The sequence below is a fragment of the Crinia signifera genome, chromosome 4, assembly GCF_055691185.1.
Source record: "Crinia signifera chromosome 4, ASM5569118v1, whole genome shotgun sequence".
Taxonomy (NCBI): Eukaryota; Metazoa; Chordata; class Amphibia; order Anura; family Myobatrachidae; genus Crinia; species Crinia signifera.
In genome coordinates, this window is record NC_139220.1 from 250,711,703 (window position 1) to 250,729,931 (window position 18,229).

An 18,229-nucleotide genomic window follows, 5' to 3' on the forward strand; every position below is an offset into this window, starting at 1 on the left:
CAGAAATCAGGTGTGCTGAATTAAACTTGTTTATAAACGCCTGCTGGAACCACAGCTCGGCTCCCCACTGCCAACATTCCATGCTGTTGCCAGCTCATGCTGATTCTGTGTGTCAGCCACAGCTGTGCTCCCTCTCCTAGGTAAAATAGTGCATGCAAATTCCACACATTAACCCTTCATAGAGAAGAGCCTGTGGTGCATTTAGTTGACAAATGACAGATCAACATGCTGTGACACTACAAAATACATATTTCAACTATATTTATTTTTTCTTCAATAACTTCAAACTTTCAATCATTCTAAATGAGGAATCAGGGTTGAATACAATCTGTATGAGGACAATCTACAGACTTGTTATTTTGCTCATTAATAAGTTTAGTGGTATTTCTTCAGTCAAGGTGCTATGATTAGGGGCCACGTACAGGCAGCCGGTAGCAGAAAATGCTAACTGGATTTCTGTGTATACAGTACAGTACTGTAGGTGTATTCTGGTTAAGGCGAGAAACACCTATTGTGCTTGGCTGAATCATCCATCTGCCCACATACATTCAGGAAACAGGCTTCTCCTATTTTCTTGTCCAATATAAAATGTGTATGGCTAAACTCACACAAGTGATTTAATCCAACTACGTTGCATTCTGTCTTTCCACAGGGACATAGAAACTTGGGAATGTTCAACCCTACCAGAAGCTACCCTGACTACCTGCATCATGTTTTACATTCCTGTTCAGGACTGGACTGAACCCTTTTCCACAGTGGAAAACCCCAGTGGGCCGCAATACCCAATGGCCCCACCTCCACTTCTAGAAAACTGTGCACTTAAAGGATACATTATACATGTTACCAGTGGCGTCGAGAGGAGAGGGGGAGCTGTTTTTTACTCGGGTCTGGGTCTGAAGGATAGTCCCGGGCCCCTGTGCTCCCCTCCCCCGCTGCAGCCCAGTTTCTTTTCCCAGCCCAGCACACGCTGCTCATTGGCATGTGATAAGCTGGGGAGAGAAGCATCTGCAGCAGCCTGTCCACTCTCTCCCTTAGAATGTGTCCCACCTGCCGGATGGTCGGCCACCCGTTTAGGTTGCGTGGGTGTTGCCATGTAGCCTGAGCTGACAGTCTGGTTCCAGCTTTTCTGGTTGCCTAGGCTGCGGGAAACTGAGTGATGACGCCGGGTGGATGCACCTTTGGCGTTCATCTGCGGTTTTTGGTTTCAAGATGCGGGTGAGTTACAGGGATTATGTTTCAAGTATGTTTTTATCCTGATGAAGGGGTGAAATAAAGATACCCTGAAACATTGAAACCGTTTCTTGCTGTTTGCTGTGAATTTCTTTCTTGAGTGCCGCCTTACTGTGTGTATATTTCGGACTCCGTCTGGAGAACCTGGAGTGCACCTACTACTTCCACTAAGGTAGTGCTACCCACCTCTGGACATAGACTGGTACATTTATTAATAATCATGGTTCATAATTTGGGCTAAACCTTGTCAAGCTTTCGGACAATTGCTTTCATTGTCTAACATGCACTAGACAGATAACAGCTAATTTCTGAGTATTTACGGTTCTTTGTAAATATTCCACCTAATGCTAAGACCCAATAAGCCATGCAGCTTTCTTTGTGAATATTATTATAACGTTTTCTGTTTCCAAAACTCCTTCTAGAATTCTCCAAGTATGTATGTAGAATGACGCATATGATATTAGAGAAAGGTAAGTGCTTCTGTCCAATTCACTCCACCCAAAAGTACCAACTCAACGCTCCCCGACATGGGAATGGAATAAACAGCTCCTTTGTCTGCAAAGCTCGGCTTTGTATCTTGGACGGATATTTATTTTCGAATTCCAGTCAATTGCTTTGACTCACACATCCCATGTACAGTAGAGTCACGCTGGGTGGAGGCCAAATGGTATCTTCCAATGTGCTACACGTAATGTGTTGAGTTAAAAGAACAGACTCACACATATAGCTGCTGAGCAAATACAGCTCAAATCAGCAGCATCATTGTACTTTGGTTATTTTTTTGAAAAGGAACAATATAGGGAGTGTGAGATGTTGACATAGCTGTCTAGGGCAGGCGCATTGTACATATGATATAATTGCTGACCACAATGAATAGTCTTTTCCATACGACAATGGAGGAGACTTTGAGAGTAAGCGTTATTATATTGTTTGCTAGATTTTAATTCTGGCAGAGTGAGTCCAGTTTTCAGAAGCTTTCTTTCAATGAACAGCTTTTTCCAGACAAGGAAAGCTATATGTTCATTTAAGATTAGGAAAGTATACAGGAGGAAGTGTTAAAGCAATTATACAAGTAAGGATTCTGCGATGCATAAACTGAATTAATTCTTTGTTAAAGTAAATACTTTCAGGAAATGGGTGTACTAAAAGCAGCACCAATCATACTTGGAAATGTGCACAACGGCATTGTTGCCGATTTGATCCAAAACTCAAAAATAACTTTATTTAAATAACATTTTGTTATTTATTCGTAAAGTATTTTACTAGAATTGAATGTCACCTCTCATTTCATTTATGTCCTAAATACATAATATACTATTGCATCATATTTATGGAAAAAAAAAATCTTAGAGAGGTAATATTATGTCAGGTTAGTTGTTCTATAAATGGAAAGCTCAGCAGATGGCAGAGAAACTGATTTCTTAACCACTTGAGAACAACAGAGTAAGGAGGAGGCAGTGGGGCTACTGGGGCTTTCCCCTGTACTCCTGTGAGTCAGTCCAACCATGGTCATCGAAAAGGGGGGGACGGCTAAAGATTACCTAAACCTCTGTAGGTGTGATGGAGAGCAGGAGAGATATAACCATGCTCCCTGCAATGCCACAATCATGCCCCTCTGACCAGGGATTTCAAGAACGGGTGAGAAGGTACTCATTACCTGAGACCGGCATTGTCTGAGGGTCCTGGAATGCTGTGGAAGAGGAGAAATGTCCCATCGCCACAGCTGAAGTGGTAGCACACATAATATTTTTTGGGTTACTTGTGTATTATCACGGCGCCCACTACGGCATTTGCGTAGTGGGCTATTCAGGGTAGTGAATTCGCATAGCATCGCATACCATTATTGTATGGCATGCGATGCGATTTTCCTATGTAATGTATTCATTGCTCTCTATCAGTGAATACATTACAAAAATTGGGTCCGATAAAAAATCGCATCGGATCGCATCGCATGCCATTATTGTATAGCATGTGATGCGATCAGATAACAGTTTCCGATTGGATATACAATGTGCTATACAATTAAATTACATATAATGTCATTTATGTAGCCCCCCCCCCTCAGTATCAACATCATCCCGAAGCGTGGCAAGGTAAAATTGCATCTCATCGCATCGCATCGCATGCCATTCAATAATGGAATGCGATGCGATTTGACTACGTTTGCGTACGTAGTAAAACGGGCAACGTTATAATACACAAGTACCTTTTTTTGGGGGGAAGGGGTATAGCCACACCTGCCTGAATTTCCCCATGCCCCTAGTCTCTCCAAGGCCTGCAGTTTGTCTTGGTTGTCCTGCCCCAATGCGCACACCAAAATCACACACCCAGTCTCAACATCTCTGCCCCCATAAATGTATTAACCCCTTGAGTGGTGGGTTTTGCTGGGGCAGGACAAACCTACCAGGGCAGGTTTGTCCTGCCCCAGCAAAACCCACCACAGGAAGTTGCAAGCCACCCTCCCTCACCTCTGCTCCAGCGTTAGTACACCAGAGCTTCCCTGCCGCCGCTGTCCCCGTTGCTTTAGCCGGCCACCTGTCACATTCTGCAATGACGGCGGCAGGCTGGGGGATGTTCGCAGCGGCTCGGGAGAACTCGGGTGCCTGAGCACTCCTGAATACCCCCGAGCCGTGCCGACCATACCCGAGCCTGCTGCTGCCATCACTGTAAAATAAAACGGCTGGCTGGCAGGTGGGTCAGGGGAGCTCCGGCATAATGATCGCCGGAGCAAAGGTGATGGGGGGGGGGGGACTGGGGGTACTGCATGGTTGTGACCGGGGTGGGCTATAGAGGTGCTGTGCCAGTGGTGCACACCTGGACACCACTGGCGCGCACCTATTGTATATTAGTGGTATGCCCGGAAATTTTCAGGGACAACCTGCTGCGGCAGCGCAGCTGAGCCCGGAAAATTTCTGGGCATACCACTCAAGGGGTTAATTATTGCCCGGTATCATTTATTCATTTTTTTCTGTAGATTTTATTTGATAACAAGCTACCAGATCAGCAATCTAACTGTCAACCAAAATGCATATCTGCTCTGAAATGTATCTATTGTTTCCTTACATTATACAAGTCTTGTCGGGCTAAGATGAACTGTGTATCCTTCTGACAAGTTCTAAACTAGGATGTGATTCCCATTGATATGTTATATGTTATTTCACTGAAACTCTAATAATAATCTGGGTATGATAGGTTAGACAGCAAGTGGAGTGTATCATTTTACTGTGGTGTACAATTTTCTTCTTGACATTGATTGTTGTGCCAGCTTTGCACTAAATACCAATTTCCTGGATGAACGCACACTACTTTTATACCAGGGGAATTTCGGCCAATTGCTTGAGAAGCTGTTTGGTATATTAAGACAGACAACTTTACTACTGTACACTTTTGGGACACATTTCTTATATTTCTCTGAAGTTTGTCAGTATTGCTGAGGTCTAAAATATATAAGATAATTTCCTTCATTTTGTTTAATAAAGTAAAAGGGATGTGGTCAAGTCCATCACAAGCTACAACCAATTAGATGCTGACTTCAAAGTGACTAAAATGCCTTAACTCTGTTCCTAACCAATCTCCTGCTTTGACATTGATTACTAGGTTTGTTCACAGCCCTCCCTGAACCTTACCTCAAACTGATTTCCCACCAGTCCAAAATAATTTTCCAAACCAAAATTATTATACATATCCATCAGAATTTTCAACTACAAAATTTCAGGAATTAGTCCAAGTCAGGAGGTATTCCAGTAAGTTTCATTACACACACACATATATATATATATATATATATATATATATATATATATATATATATATATATATATATATATATATATATATATATTCTCCACGATTTTAGCATTTTTTTAACTTCCTTTTAGAAGTATTTTTTTAAAGCTTAGGATTTTCTGAGTTTACTTTTGTTAAATATTTTAAGACCCTTGATGGAAAAAAAGAAGAATGGTGTGTGGAGCGCTATAAATTGTAAATAATCTTAATTAAAAACTTTGATCAATTGGGTATCACAGGAATAGATAAAAGTTAATTTATTATTTAAATAACAACACATAAGAAACCATAATAAATAAAATTTTTAAATAATAATAAAAGAGATAAAGCTCAAGCCTAGGTAAGAAATATAACGAGCAGCTTTGATGTATTTGGGTGAGCTTAAGCTTAGGGGCAAAACAGTTAAAATAAATTGAATGAATGGTATACTTATACCAGTCCCGCTTGTTCCTATAATGCTTCCATTGTAGAATTTGTAGTCTCCAGAAACTTCAGTCCAAGAGTTAGGTCCAATGTAATTGGAGGGTGTCCATAAACCTGACTGGGTGAGGTAGCTTGTATATTGTAATCTACTTTGGAAATAAGGCTTGCCTCTTGATGGTTATCCCAGGAGTGTATCCACAATTGGTCGTATCCAAAAAATGCCACGTGGACTGGAGCGGGAGTAGAGTTAAAGTGGAAGCTGGTCCAAGTCGGGTATAGTGCAGGTAGTCCCAAAAGCTCAATCAGCAGAGGTGCTCCTAACGTGTTTCGTTGTCCCCTGACAACTTTTTCAAAGGTGTAACACTCTGTATTAGGTTTGGGTTTATATACCCTGATACAGGAAATACATCATACAGGAAGTACAACTTGCATAATTACCCAATTGATCATATAACGATTTGATCGCATGCGTTTTTTAACAGAAAAGCATCCAAATGCATTGAAATTAGTATCAAACATGTTCAATGGCCCCCAAATGTCATTTTTGAGGCCGTACCACCCCCACTATCAATGCGAACCCGAAGCGTGGCGAGTGCAGCGAGCCCGCGAGGGGCGGCGGTACGCATCCTACGAGCTTTTCATACCCCACTATCCACGTCGGCGTGGAGTTGAGAATAGAAAGTGTGGCGAGCGCAGCGAGCCACCGAGCCTGAAGAGTGGTGAGCGCAGCGAGCCCCGCGATGGGACACGGATACCTTCACAGGTATACGCGTCCCCTCGCCGGCTTCACAGGTGTCCGCGTCCCCTCGCGGGGCTCGCTGCGCTCGCCACGCTTCGGGCTCGGTGGCTCGCTGCGCTCGCCACACTTTCTATTCTCAACTCCACGCCGACGTGGATATTGGGGTTTTGAAAAGGTCGTAGAAAGCGTACCGCCGCCGCTCGCCACGCTTCGGGTTCGCCTTGATAGTGGAGGTGGTACAGCCTCAAAAATTACATTTGGGGGCCATTGAACATGTTTGATACTAATTTCAATGCATTTGGCTGCTTTTCTGTTAAAAAACGCATGCGATCGCATGCGATCAATCGCATGCGATTTTCTAAAAAAATTGGTAAAAAACTGCAAAAATCGCATCCAATCGCATGCCATCGCATGCCACTATATATGGCATGCGATGGGAGCCGTGATAATCCACAAGTACCTAATCATCAAACAGAACCAGAATAATCCTTTTCAAAATGGAAGACCATTGATATCGCCAAAGTCTGGGGGACAGACTGTGATAGTTAGATGAACGGTTTTGCTATGTTGAAGATGACTTATCATATATTTGGCACTGAATTCTAGTCAAGGCATTACATATTATTTTATCTGCTTTAGTATATTATGCTTTTTTTATTGTATTGATTTGTTTTATATGCACTTAACCTTAACTCAGAGCATTGTGTGCCATCACTCCTAGCAATCAAGTCTTTAGCATTAACACGTGTAGGAACATCTGGTCCTATTATAGTAATTCCCCTGTGAGCAGTTAAGGAATTTTGTACAATGTGTCACACACACACACTCACACACACACACAAACACACACACACACTCATGCTGATTATAACAAGAGGATGACTAGCAGATTTCTAGTGCTGGGATTGCCACTCTGACACCATGGTGATACTGCTGGGCTGCATATACATTTACACAGCAAGCAGTGATGCTGAGAGGCTGGCTGGGTCCTGGTAACATTTTAGGGGCATGGTCTAATTGAGAGAAGCATGGCCACTCCCTCTTAGTGAAAAATTGAGTTTAACATTGTTTTGGAGGAGGGGAGCCCCTCTGCCAGGGGCATCTCGGACTCAGCAGCAGCAGCCTCTGCAGTACAGCACACTCCAGTGTTCTAAGCGTATTCACAACCCTGACACATACCCTGCACTTATCACTGTAACCTGCCTATGCCTACTGCCCTCGCCACGGGATAGTGTTGCATCATGCAGGTTCCAGGGCAGCTTCTGTTCCAGGGCAGCTTCTATCCTTACTGATAATAATAACATCCAACGCACAGCTGTTGGTGGTGCTTCCCAGCTTGGAATGGGACTGGACAGAGGCTGGGGGCCTGGCACAGGGTGGCAGCTGTACTGAGGGATCCAGTTTGAGATCCAGCAGAAGTCTTACAGCTGTGTATGGGAGCAGCGTATATGTGAGGAGACAGGTGAAAAACGGGTGGGGGAAATTAGATACTGAATGGGGGATTCAGGGGTCAGTGGGTAAAGGCCAGTGTGCGTGCTGACACAGAGGGCAGAGGAGTATGTGACTTGGGTGGGGGTCATGTCAGGAACACATTGTGTTCTGGGGGCACAAGGAGGCACTGGGGCTGAATGTTGTGGTGTGTGATGGGAAGCAGAGGGCATGGAGCAGGTTGGCTTTGGAAGGGGGTGGGTAATGGGTAGCAGGTGGCATAGAGTGGGGTGGGTAAGGCAGGGGGTGTGTGATGGATAGCAGAGAGTGTGTGATGGGGAGCAGGGGGCATAGAGTGGGGTGGCTGAGGCAGGGGTGGGTGATGGGTAGCAGGGGGCATGCAATGGGACACAATTGCAAATTAAAACTGAAAAACTTTCGCAATGATATTCATACTGGCTATGGAACTGGAGAAACTGTTTTAATATCCAGAATCCCGATTCCCTCAAATTTACTGTTTTATTTATTTACAGTTTCTTATATAGCGCAACAGATTCCGTTGTGCTTTACAATTAGAAACAACAGTGATTAAACAAACTGGCTAGATACAATTGAAAAAGAGTCTATTTACCGATAGTAGTTTGCTTTACCATGACCATAAATACAGCACTCTTAATGTAGCTGGAGTTGGGGGGAATGTTTTTCCCATGTCCAACTTTATGTGGCCCTTTCCCATTTTCTGTACTCCCGTCTGAAGGAAAAAACAACAAATGTGGTACAGGTTGAGTATCCCGTATCCGAGTATCCGTTATCCGAATTATTCCGAAAACCATACATTCCAGAAAGTGAAAAAAAAATATTTTTTTTTGCTAAAAACTCACTGGGGACATTTGTAACAGCACTACTGGTGACATGATATGTAACTGGCACTATATATGTGCAAGACAATGGTTGCTTGGCATTCAAATTCAATATCTGAGATAGTACACAAATTTTGTTTCATGCTTTGAAACCTTGTTTTTTGAACAAATAAAATATATTTGTGTGTATTTTATGTGTTTATACAGCATACATGCAAGATACTTCAAAATACATAATTGAAATATTAAAATATTCCGAAATACGGAATAATCCGTTATCCAAAATTCTCCTGGTCCCGAGCATTTTGGATACGGGATACTCAACCTGTATATAAAGATATTCTATAAGTCGCTCATTTCTTATTTTTTATTTACAAACATCAGCTTTACTAGAAAAAATGTACCCGTGCGAAGCAGGAGCGGGTCGCCAGTATATATTTATATATAAAATATATATCTATATGTAATCTATATATGTCTAATGTTCGTGTGACTTCTGAAACACTATCATTTGTTGGCTGCAAGTGAAACTAAATCTACTAGCTTTCGAAGCATTTGCTTTGAGCGGGCTTACACACACACACACACACACACACATATACATATATATAGTATTTCTTTGTGCAAAACACAGTGGTACAGATGTGAATGTAGTTGATACCAGCTACTTTATTCATTTCAATTACAGATAGTCTTAGTAGTTCAAACTGTGCATAACTTATATTTTCCCTTGTGGTAACTTAATAAAATGATTCCAGACACCTTCCTCCACTTGTAACTCTTGACCTACAGAGTGCTGTGAGGTGGCTGTACTTGACTTAAGTGGCCTTGCTCATTTTAGCATTTCAGACACTTTATGCACCTTAAACTCTCCTTCATTTAAGAGCTGCCTAAGCTTCAGACACAAAAATATTCTGAGATATTTCTAATATTAGAGACTGTAATAAAGTGTTACTGTTCCCCAGCTGAACATAAGTTTCACATGGGCACTTTTTATATTGTTAACAATTTGTTAACAATTTTCTTTTTTATTACACCTGAAATTCAAATAAGATCAATGTATAGTACGAAACAGAAATGATGGCAGTGTGATTGTTAACCTTTTGCAATCCAAATAATTCAAAGTCTCTGGTTTAAACGTTTAAATTAATTGTATTTTACTTTTTTTTTTTTTTCAAAAATGGTCTACATTGAATATTGAACAATGTTAATGTTCTTATTTTATTTGTATCTGCTCAGTGGCGGATCTAGACTTCTCTTCTAGGGGGGAAGGGGCGGTTTACTGTTTAAACTTGATCCTCCCCCTCCAGTCCTGACTCCTCCCCTTCCCATTCCTGACTCCTCCCATCGTAAGACTGCAAATCCCCCCCCCCCAAATAATAATAATAATAATAATAATAATAAAAAAAACAATAATAAATGTTTAAGAAAAAACCCTGCATGGGGGGTCTGCATTGCACACATATAGATAGCACACCACAAACACCCATGTACATTTCACATCACACACAGCTCACCCGAAATACATACATAGTATATCACACATACAAACACACTGTATGTGCAGTCGGACACACCAGCAGCCGGACAGTGAACACACAAGGGAGGTCCAGGCTGTGGCTGCTCCTACTCATCAGGTGACTTCGTCCTGAAACCGGGCACACAACAGGCACACATCCACCGTGCTGCAGACACAGCCCAACCCACACTGTCTGTGAGCAATCACGGTGGCAAACCACCTAATTTACAGCCCACCAGCCAATAGTACAGCAGGATGGGGAGAGAAAGCCCAGCTATATCAGCTACTGGGTGAGAGAGGCGGCGTCATCATCTCCTCATCATCACTACAATCATTACTTAGTAGGTGCGGGTGCAGATACGGCCGGCGGCAGTGAGGTGTATACCCCTCTCCCAGGGCAGTCTTAACAGCAGTGTGGGCCCCTGGGTAAAGAAATGCACTGAGGCCCTTACCCATTCTCCCCTCCTAGGGGTGGGGGGTGGTATCAACAGCAGCTTTGATGTCCCACGGGTGGCAGGGGGTGCTCTATCTTCCACTCAACATGTAGGACCTGGAGCAGTAACTTCTGCTAATTGCTCCTTTACGGCACAGGTGGTGGGAGGGTGAACACTAACGTGTGGAAGGGGGCACTGAGCTGAATGAAGGGTCCAGGGGCGGATTGGCCTGCCGGGAAACCGGGTATTTTCCCGGTGGGCCGTCTAATTTAAATTAGAATGTGGCCGCTCACCCTCCCTGCTGGGCCGCGCCACGGGTTTACACAAACCCGCTATACAAATTTGTCAGTCACAGCGGGGACGCGCTGTGCTGCAGCTGAGTGCCGCCAGTGAGCCAATCACTGGAGTGGCCGCCGGCAGCCAATCACGAGTGTTCTAAGTTGACTACCATGCTGCTGCTGAGCACAGGTGTCACTGTGGATTGGGTTGTGCCGCGCGCACGCTTCTCCGCCGCCCCCCGCCATGCCGTGTAACTGTAAGTACAGTCGGCTGCGAGAACGGGGATGGGACAGGAGTGGACTGGATGTGCCTGTACCAGCTGACAGCCGCTCTTAGCAGGAGAGATGAGCGGGCTGTCAGCGTGGCAGGGGACTGGATGTTGCTGGAAGAGCTGACACACTGCTCAACTCAGAGTAGCGTGTCAGCTATTCCAGCGGCATCTATTCCCCCACAGCTCAAACAGCCCGCTCACCTACTCTGCTGAGCGGCATGTCAGCTTTTCTAGCCCCCTGGACAACGAGCAAGAATTTCCCCCTGGGCAGAGTGCATAAGATGGCCCCTGGACAACAAGCATGAATTGCCCCCCCTGGGCACAGAGCATAAAATGGCCCCTGGACAACAAGCATGAATTGCCCCCCCCCCCCGGGCAGAGAGCATGAAATGCCCACTGGGCAGGGCCGGTGCAAGCCGTCTAGGCCACCTCGCCCCCCTTCCACTATGCAGCAATAGGTTAATGATATGGGGGGGGGGGGGTTTCAGCCACTACTCTGGTGCTGCACTACCACCAGAAAGTAATACCACTGGCCGGGTTAGCAACTGCTTCAAGATGCCATCACCACCTGGTTCATTGTGCTTCCGCTGGTGTGAAGGCGCTGTCGCTGACTATCACTGCTGCCGTGTGTCTGGCTGACTGGGAGACAGTGACACTGGTCCCTGCTGCTGCCGCTTAGTGCCACTGCCGCGGAGGCACTGATCCGTAATATCGCTGCTTGTTGAGGAGTGGGCGGCTATAAGCAGTCAGCAGCAGAGGGGTCAGTGTCTCCCGACCAGCCCAGTTGCAGCACAGTGTCTCCCCAGCAGCAGCAGCGGTACCAAGAGTCTCCTCACCAGCGGCAGCAGCGGCACCCAGAGTCTCCTCAGCAGCGGGGACCCCAACCAATATTGTCAATTTAAATGTTTGGTGGAAGAGGAGCCCTCCTGAGGCCGGCGACCTAGGCAGCTGCCTAATGGTAGCTCCGGCCCTGCCCCTGGGCAGAGAGCATGAAATGCCCCCTGGGCAGAGAGCATGAAATGCCCCCTGTGGCAACCAGTGTGTAACTCCTGCAACGAGCATGTTAGGTAAGCAGCACTTATGTGGTTTAAAATCTACTTGGCATAACGGTGGGTGCCATAATGTGTACTGGGCATAATGGTGTCTGCCATAATGTGTACTGGGCATAACGGTGTGTGCCATAATGTGTACTGGGCATTATGGTGTGTGGTGTAATGTGATTTGGTACTATTATGTGGCTACACCCCTTCTATACAAAGCCATACCCTAAATTCCCGTTGGGACCCAGAAAAGGTCAGGTAGGACTCCAATTTTTCTAAGTGAGTGGTCTCAAGGACCCACAATTTTTGGGGTTTTTCGCAATCACTAAACATGGCCGCTGCCAGCCCCAGCTTCCCAAACTTAAAATGGCCGCGGGAGGGCTGGTGTGCATTCACACAGCTTCTCCCGCAGTACTTGGAGGAAAGATGTATATATATATATATATATACACACACATATACGCCACTCTGTATACCCCCTCCTACCCTGCTTCCTCTGCTACCCTGCTCCCTACCTGAATCCATCATCCCACATCCTATGGCATCCCACATCCTACGCCACTCTGCGTCTCCCCACCGTCACCGCACATCCTACGCCAGCCTGCATCCCCCCTCCCTGAATCCTCTTCCACCATGCAACCTATGCCACTCTGCGTCTCCCCTCCCTGCATCCTCCACAACTTTGCGTTTCCCCTCCCTGCATCCTCTGCTACTTTGCATCCTGTGCCACCATGCCCCCCTCACACTCTTCGTCCTGTGCCACCCTGTGTAAGTCCTCCCTCCCTTCATCCTCAGCCACCCTGCATTCCCCTCCCAGCATTCTACGCCACCCTGCGTCCCCCCTCCCTCCCTGCATCCTCAGCCACCCTGCATTCCCCTCCCAGCATTCTACGCCACCCTGCGTCCCCCCTCCCTCCCTGCATCCTCAGCCACCCTGGATTCAACTCCCAGCGTTCTACGCCACCCTGCGTCCCCCCTCCCTCCCTGCATCCTCAGCCACCCTGCATTCCCCTCCCAGCATTCTACGCCACCCTGCCTCCCTGCATCCTCAGCCACCCTGCATTCCCCTCCCAGCATTCTACGCCACCCTGCGTCCCCCTCCCTCCCCCACCCTCCCTGCATCCTCAGCCACCCTGCATTCCCCTCCCAGCATTCTATGCCACCCTGCGTCCCCCCTCCCTCCCTGCATTCTCAGCCACCCTGCATTCCCCTCCCAGCATTCTACACCACCCTGCGTCCCCCCTCCCTGAATCCTCTTCCACCATGCAGCCTACGCCACTCTGCGTCTCCCCACCGTCACCGCACATCCTACGCCACCCTGCATCCCCCCTCCCTGAATCCTCTTCCACCATGCAACCTACGCCACTCTGCGTCTCCCCTCCCTGCATCCTCCACTACTTTGCGTTTCCCCTCCCTGCATCCTCTGCCACTCTGCATTCCCCCTCCTACTTTGCATCCTGTGCCACCATGCCCCCCTCACACTCTTCGTCCTGTGCCACCCTGCGTCCCCCCTCCCTCCCTTCATCCTCAGCCACCCTGCATTCCCCTCCCAGCATTCTACGCCACCCTGCGTCCCCCCTCCCTCCCTGCATCCTCTTCCACCCTGCCACTCTACTCTCACCCCTCGTCACCCCCTTCTCACCCGTCATCACCAACCCCTCTCACCCTGTGTCTTCTCATTCCGTTGCATAGTGTGAACTTTATCTCATACTGTTTGGCGTAATGTGATTTTTGTCTCATAGGGTGCTGCATAATGTTATTTTGTTAACTATTCTGTGTGCCATTTTGTGAAATTTGGATCATTCCATGTGTTATAATCTGAATATTGGTTCATACTGTGTGGCATAAGGTGTACAGATTTTCGATATAAAAAGTGGCCCTTTTGTTATGGTGCATAATGTGTTTAAGGGAGGTAGCCCATGCTCAGTGTCGGGGGGGCAGTTGGGAGACCCCCTGTCACTCCCCTGTCTCTATCTCCTAAGCCCCACAGGCTGCAGAATAGACGCTGTGCACATGCGCCTATTTTGCAGCCTGAGGGTCTGGGGACATAGCCAGCAACTCAGAGAGCCACTAGCCATGCCCCCACAGTGGCGAAAATGGGGCATGACCTTGGTGAAATAGGCCACGCCCCCATGTCACCAGACCACGCCCCCCAAAAAAATCGGGCGCACCTTCGGTGCGCAAAATGGTCCTCCCGCCTCATTGGGGCTGCTTGAAGTTATTTCCCGGGCTGGTTTAAATTCCCAATCCGCCCCTGGAAGGGTCCCTTGTAAATGACTTCAAGGGTGTTTTATACGCAGGGGAGGGTTGGATAATGGAGTGGGCTTCGGGCTCAGTGGCTCGCTGCGCTCGCCACACTATTCTATTCTCCACGCCGACGTGGATAGTGGGGGTATGAAAAGGTCGGAGGACGCGTACCGCCGCCCCTCGCGGGCTCGCTGCGCTCGCCACGCTTCGGGTTCACGTTGATCGCGGGGTGGCGTCTAGTACTTTTGGGGGGACATTTTAATGTTCAGGGGTGCTTTTTGGCCCATTTACCATTGTTCCCTATGATAATTTGGGTAAATTGATCCATTTCACATTGTTTCCTATGGGAAATCGGGGTCATCGCGGGTAAATTGAGGCATTTAACATTGTTCTCTATGGGGAAATCGCGGGCATCGCGTCTGGCCCATCGCCACGATTTTACCCCCGCTGACCACGATTATGATCGTTGTGGCCGTGCTAGGAAACAAGTACCCAAATTTGTTCTTAAAATGGGCAAAACCATGTGCACTGCAGGTGGGGCAGATGTAACATGTGTAGAGAGAGTTACATTTGGGTGGGATGTGTTGAAACTGAAATCTAAATTGCAATGTAAAAATAATGCAGCCAGTATTTACTCTGCACAGAAACAAAAAACCTCACACAAATCTAACTCTCTGCACATGTTACATCTGCCCCAACTGCAGTGCACATGGTTTTGCCCATTTTGTGAACATTTGTACTGCGATCAGATCTTAATAAGGGCCAAAGTATGTCAATTTTTAGTGGCTCCAGAAATAAAATGGCATGAAAACCAGAGCCATTGGGCATACCTGTATACTGCAAATGGTTTTGTGACTAAGGGGTTTATTTCGGTTCACTCTTTCTGACATCTTGTCTATCTAAGAAATTCCTTCTTAGATGGACAAAACCTTGGCCCTTATTCTAATTCGGACGGTACGGCCCGCGTGCGGCCGTACCGCCGATGTTTTTATTCTGCACATGCGCAGAGGTCAATCTGCGCATGTGCAGCCCCCTTCGCCGCAGACGTATTTCGTCCGCCGCAAAGGGGGCGTATAGGGGCGTGAGGGGCTTCATACCCTCATTTCCCTATGTGTACGCCCCGCGTTTCATGGGCGTTCCCATGCAAACGCGGGGCGTATGCATGGTAATGAGGGTATGACGCAACTCATGGGGGCGGAAAGCTGACGTCGCCGGATGTCAGCTCTCAGCCCCCATACAAGCTAGCACACGGACGATTGTCCGTGTGGTCTCAGCTTGCGGGAGCTGCTGGGGCGTGCGGACCTGCCTTCGATGGTCGACGACCATCGAATGCAGGGGGCAGCTCCCACCATGGTGGAGGCGTACGCCTCCACCATTTTTATGCGGATCGCCAGCCGTCCGTGTACGGACGGCCGTGGCGATCCGTCTCGTGGGCGGGGATTGGTTTGTGCGGCCAGAGCACCGTGTGCGGCTCTGGCCGCACCAACCAGAATAAGGGCCCATGTGCACTGCAGGTGGGGCAGATGTAACATGTGCAAAGACAGTTAGATTTGGGTGGGGGTTTTCTTCAAAATGAGATCTATATTGCAGTGTAAAAATAAAGCAGTCAGTATTTTCCCTGCACAGAAACAAAATAACTCACCCAAATCTAATTCTATCTGCACCTGTTACATCTGCCCCCTGCAGTGCACATGGTTTTGTCCATCTGATAAGGAATTTGCCTCTAAGAGTGAACTAGAATAAGGCCCTAAATTTGGAAGAGACTCACTAGTTAAATGGTCATTTATATAAAATGCTATTCCTATATACATATATTTAACATTATCATCTTTACTAACAGCCATATTTTGTACTTTCAGCGGAAATAATAATAAACATACTGTATGAGCTTATTGTGTTATAGCTGTGAGGATATCAGTGGAAACAGCCAAACTAGCTAATCACACGAATGTCTCCTGCAGATTGTTCCTGTGACATGGTGGCTTTATCTTGCTGGAATACCACTAGCAAGTAATAGCTCCTGGGCTGAGGCAAAGAAGAGCAGGAGGTCAGGGTGAACGAACTACAGTAATTTGTCTGACTAATTACAGCATGGAAAGTTAAGCAGTTTCAGCAAGTCACATGCAGCCATGTAACAACACTGAATCCATCTGACAGCAGTGACAGCCAATCAGAAGCACAGATTCATTGGTGGGCAGCCAATGCTGTATAAGAGGATATTAGAAGAGACAGACATCGCTGTTGGAGAGAAAAATAATCCAGTGATCTGGGACAGAGGCAAGAATACCCGTGATTGTACAATAGAGCCAATAGCTACCTGAAGCCTGCACTCTAGATTTGCTCTCATGGACCTATGACCTAAGAGGATGATGTATCATACAGTGAAAATAGTGGAGAAGTGGACCAGTGAAGCAGTTGCCCCTCACAACCAATCAGCTTTGTGGTAGCACTTGTCTAGTACATTTTATAAAATGGTAGGTAGAAGCTGAATGGTTGTAATGGAAAGATTCTCTATTGGTCCAATTCCCCACTCCATTAACTGATACATTGCCCCCTTTTTCAGCTAAACTTATCTCACTGGGCCAAATGTATCAAGCTTCAAAAAGGGGAGAGTGATAAACAACCAGCCAATCAGCTCCTACCTGTCATTTTTCAAACCCAGCCTGTAGCATGGCAATTACGAGCTGATTGACTTGTTATTTATCACTCTCCTTTTTATCAATGTTGTAGCTTAGTACATCTGGCCTGATAGCTGTCATGGAACTTTAGTTTGGACTTGTTGCAATGCAATGTAACTAGGACGCACTAGAAAACTGTGCTGATTATTTGACATATGACAATTGTATATTGTGTGAGTCTGTAGCAGTGATGTGTGGTGGTGGCTGTGTACAGAGAGGCACTGCCACTCACCGCGACCGCCAACCACGCCCCCCCCCCCCTTCCTGAAAAAATAAATACTCACAAGCAGTGGCGTAACTACAGAGGGTAAAGGGAATGCAGCTGCTATGGGGCACGGGCCTTTGGGGGGGGGGGGGGGGCGAAGGCCTAGCAGGCTATCCCCTGCACCCTTTTGTTTTTTCCCATATACTCCTGCAAACATGACATTCTGCGCACGCAGGATTGGTGGCTGACTGCTTGCAGGAGGCGGGAGTCTCTGCGTACAGCACACCTAGGGCAGAGATTGGTGGCATAGACACCCGGCGCACAGGAGTCGCTTGGAGGCATGCCGCACACAGTAGAGTGGCAGCTGCCTGTGCATCTTGCAAGAGACTCGGCACACGGGAGAGCAGGGGCCGGGCTACGGATGCACAAGAGAAGTGCCACTGCCGGTGTTAGTGAACGGTGAGAACCGGTGCTGATGGCTTTCATGCCCCTACTCTCCATCCTCTCTGCCTCCCCCTGCTCTTTCCCCTCCTCACCTCACTCCCTACCCACAGGACAGCCAGCGCACACTTCAGGAGCCCCTGCACACAGGAGACACGGCACACCTCACCCCTCACTCCCCATAACTCTCCCCCACGTTTTCTCCACCACCCTGTCTTTTCTTCTTTTTTGCTTTCTCCCCATCCCCTTTTCTCTCTCCTTTTTTATATTGTATAAGAATAACGTTTTCTCATTTGCTTTTTAAGATTGACCAGAACTAGCACTGTAAATTGATTATACAGCTTATTTTATGTGAAGGATACAAAATACCAATGCATGTTTACATAAGGTAAAGCGATAAAAAGCAGATTATCCTGTTTTTAAAATTGTATCCGCTTGGCAACTTTGTATCAACTAACAACTGCAAGCGTTGCCAGAATCCTGTCAAAACGTTGTGTTTCCTTTGTTTATTTTGAGCTAAATTGAAAGGTGTGTATGTGTGTGTTGTGCTATTTCAAATATTCCCCAGAATGCAGGGCACAATGGCTAAAGCAAAGGTTCCACGCTGCAGTTACAACCTTTCAATACGTATCTCAGAGCACAGGTGCAA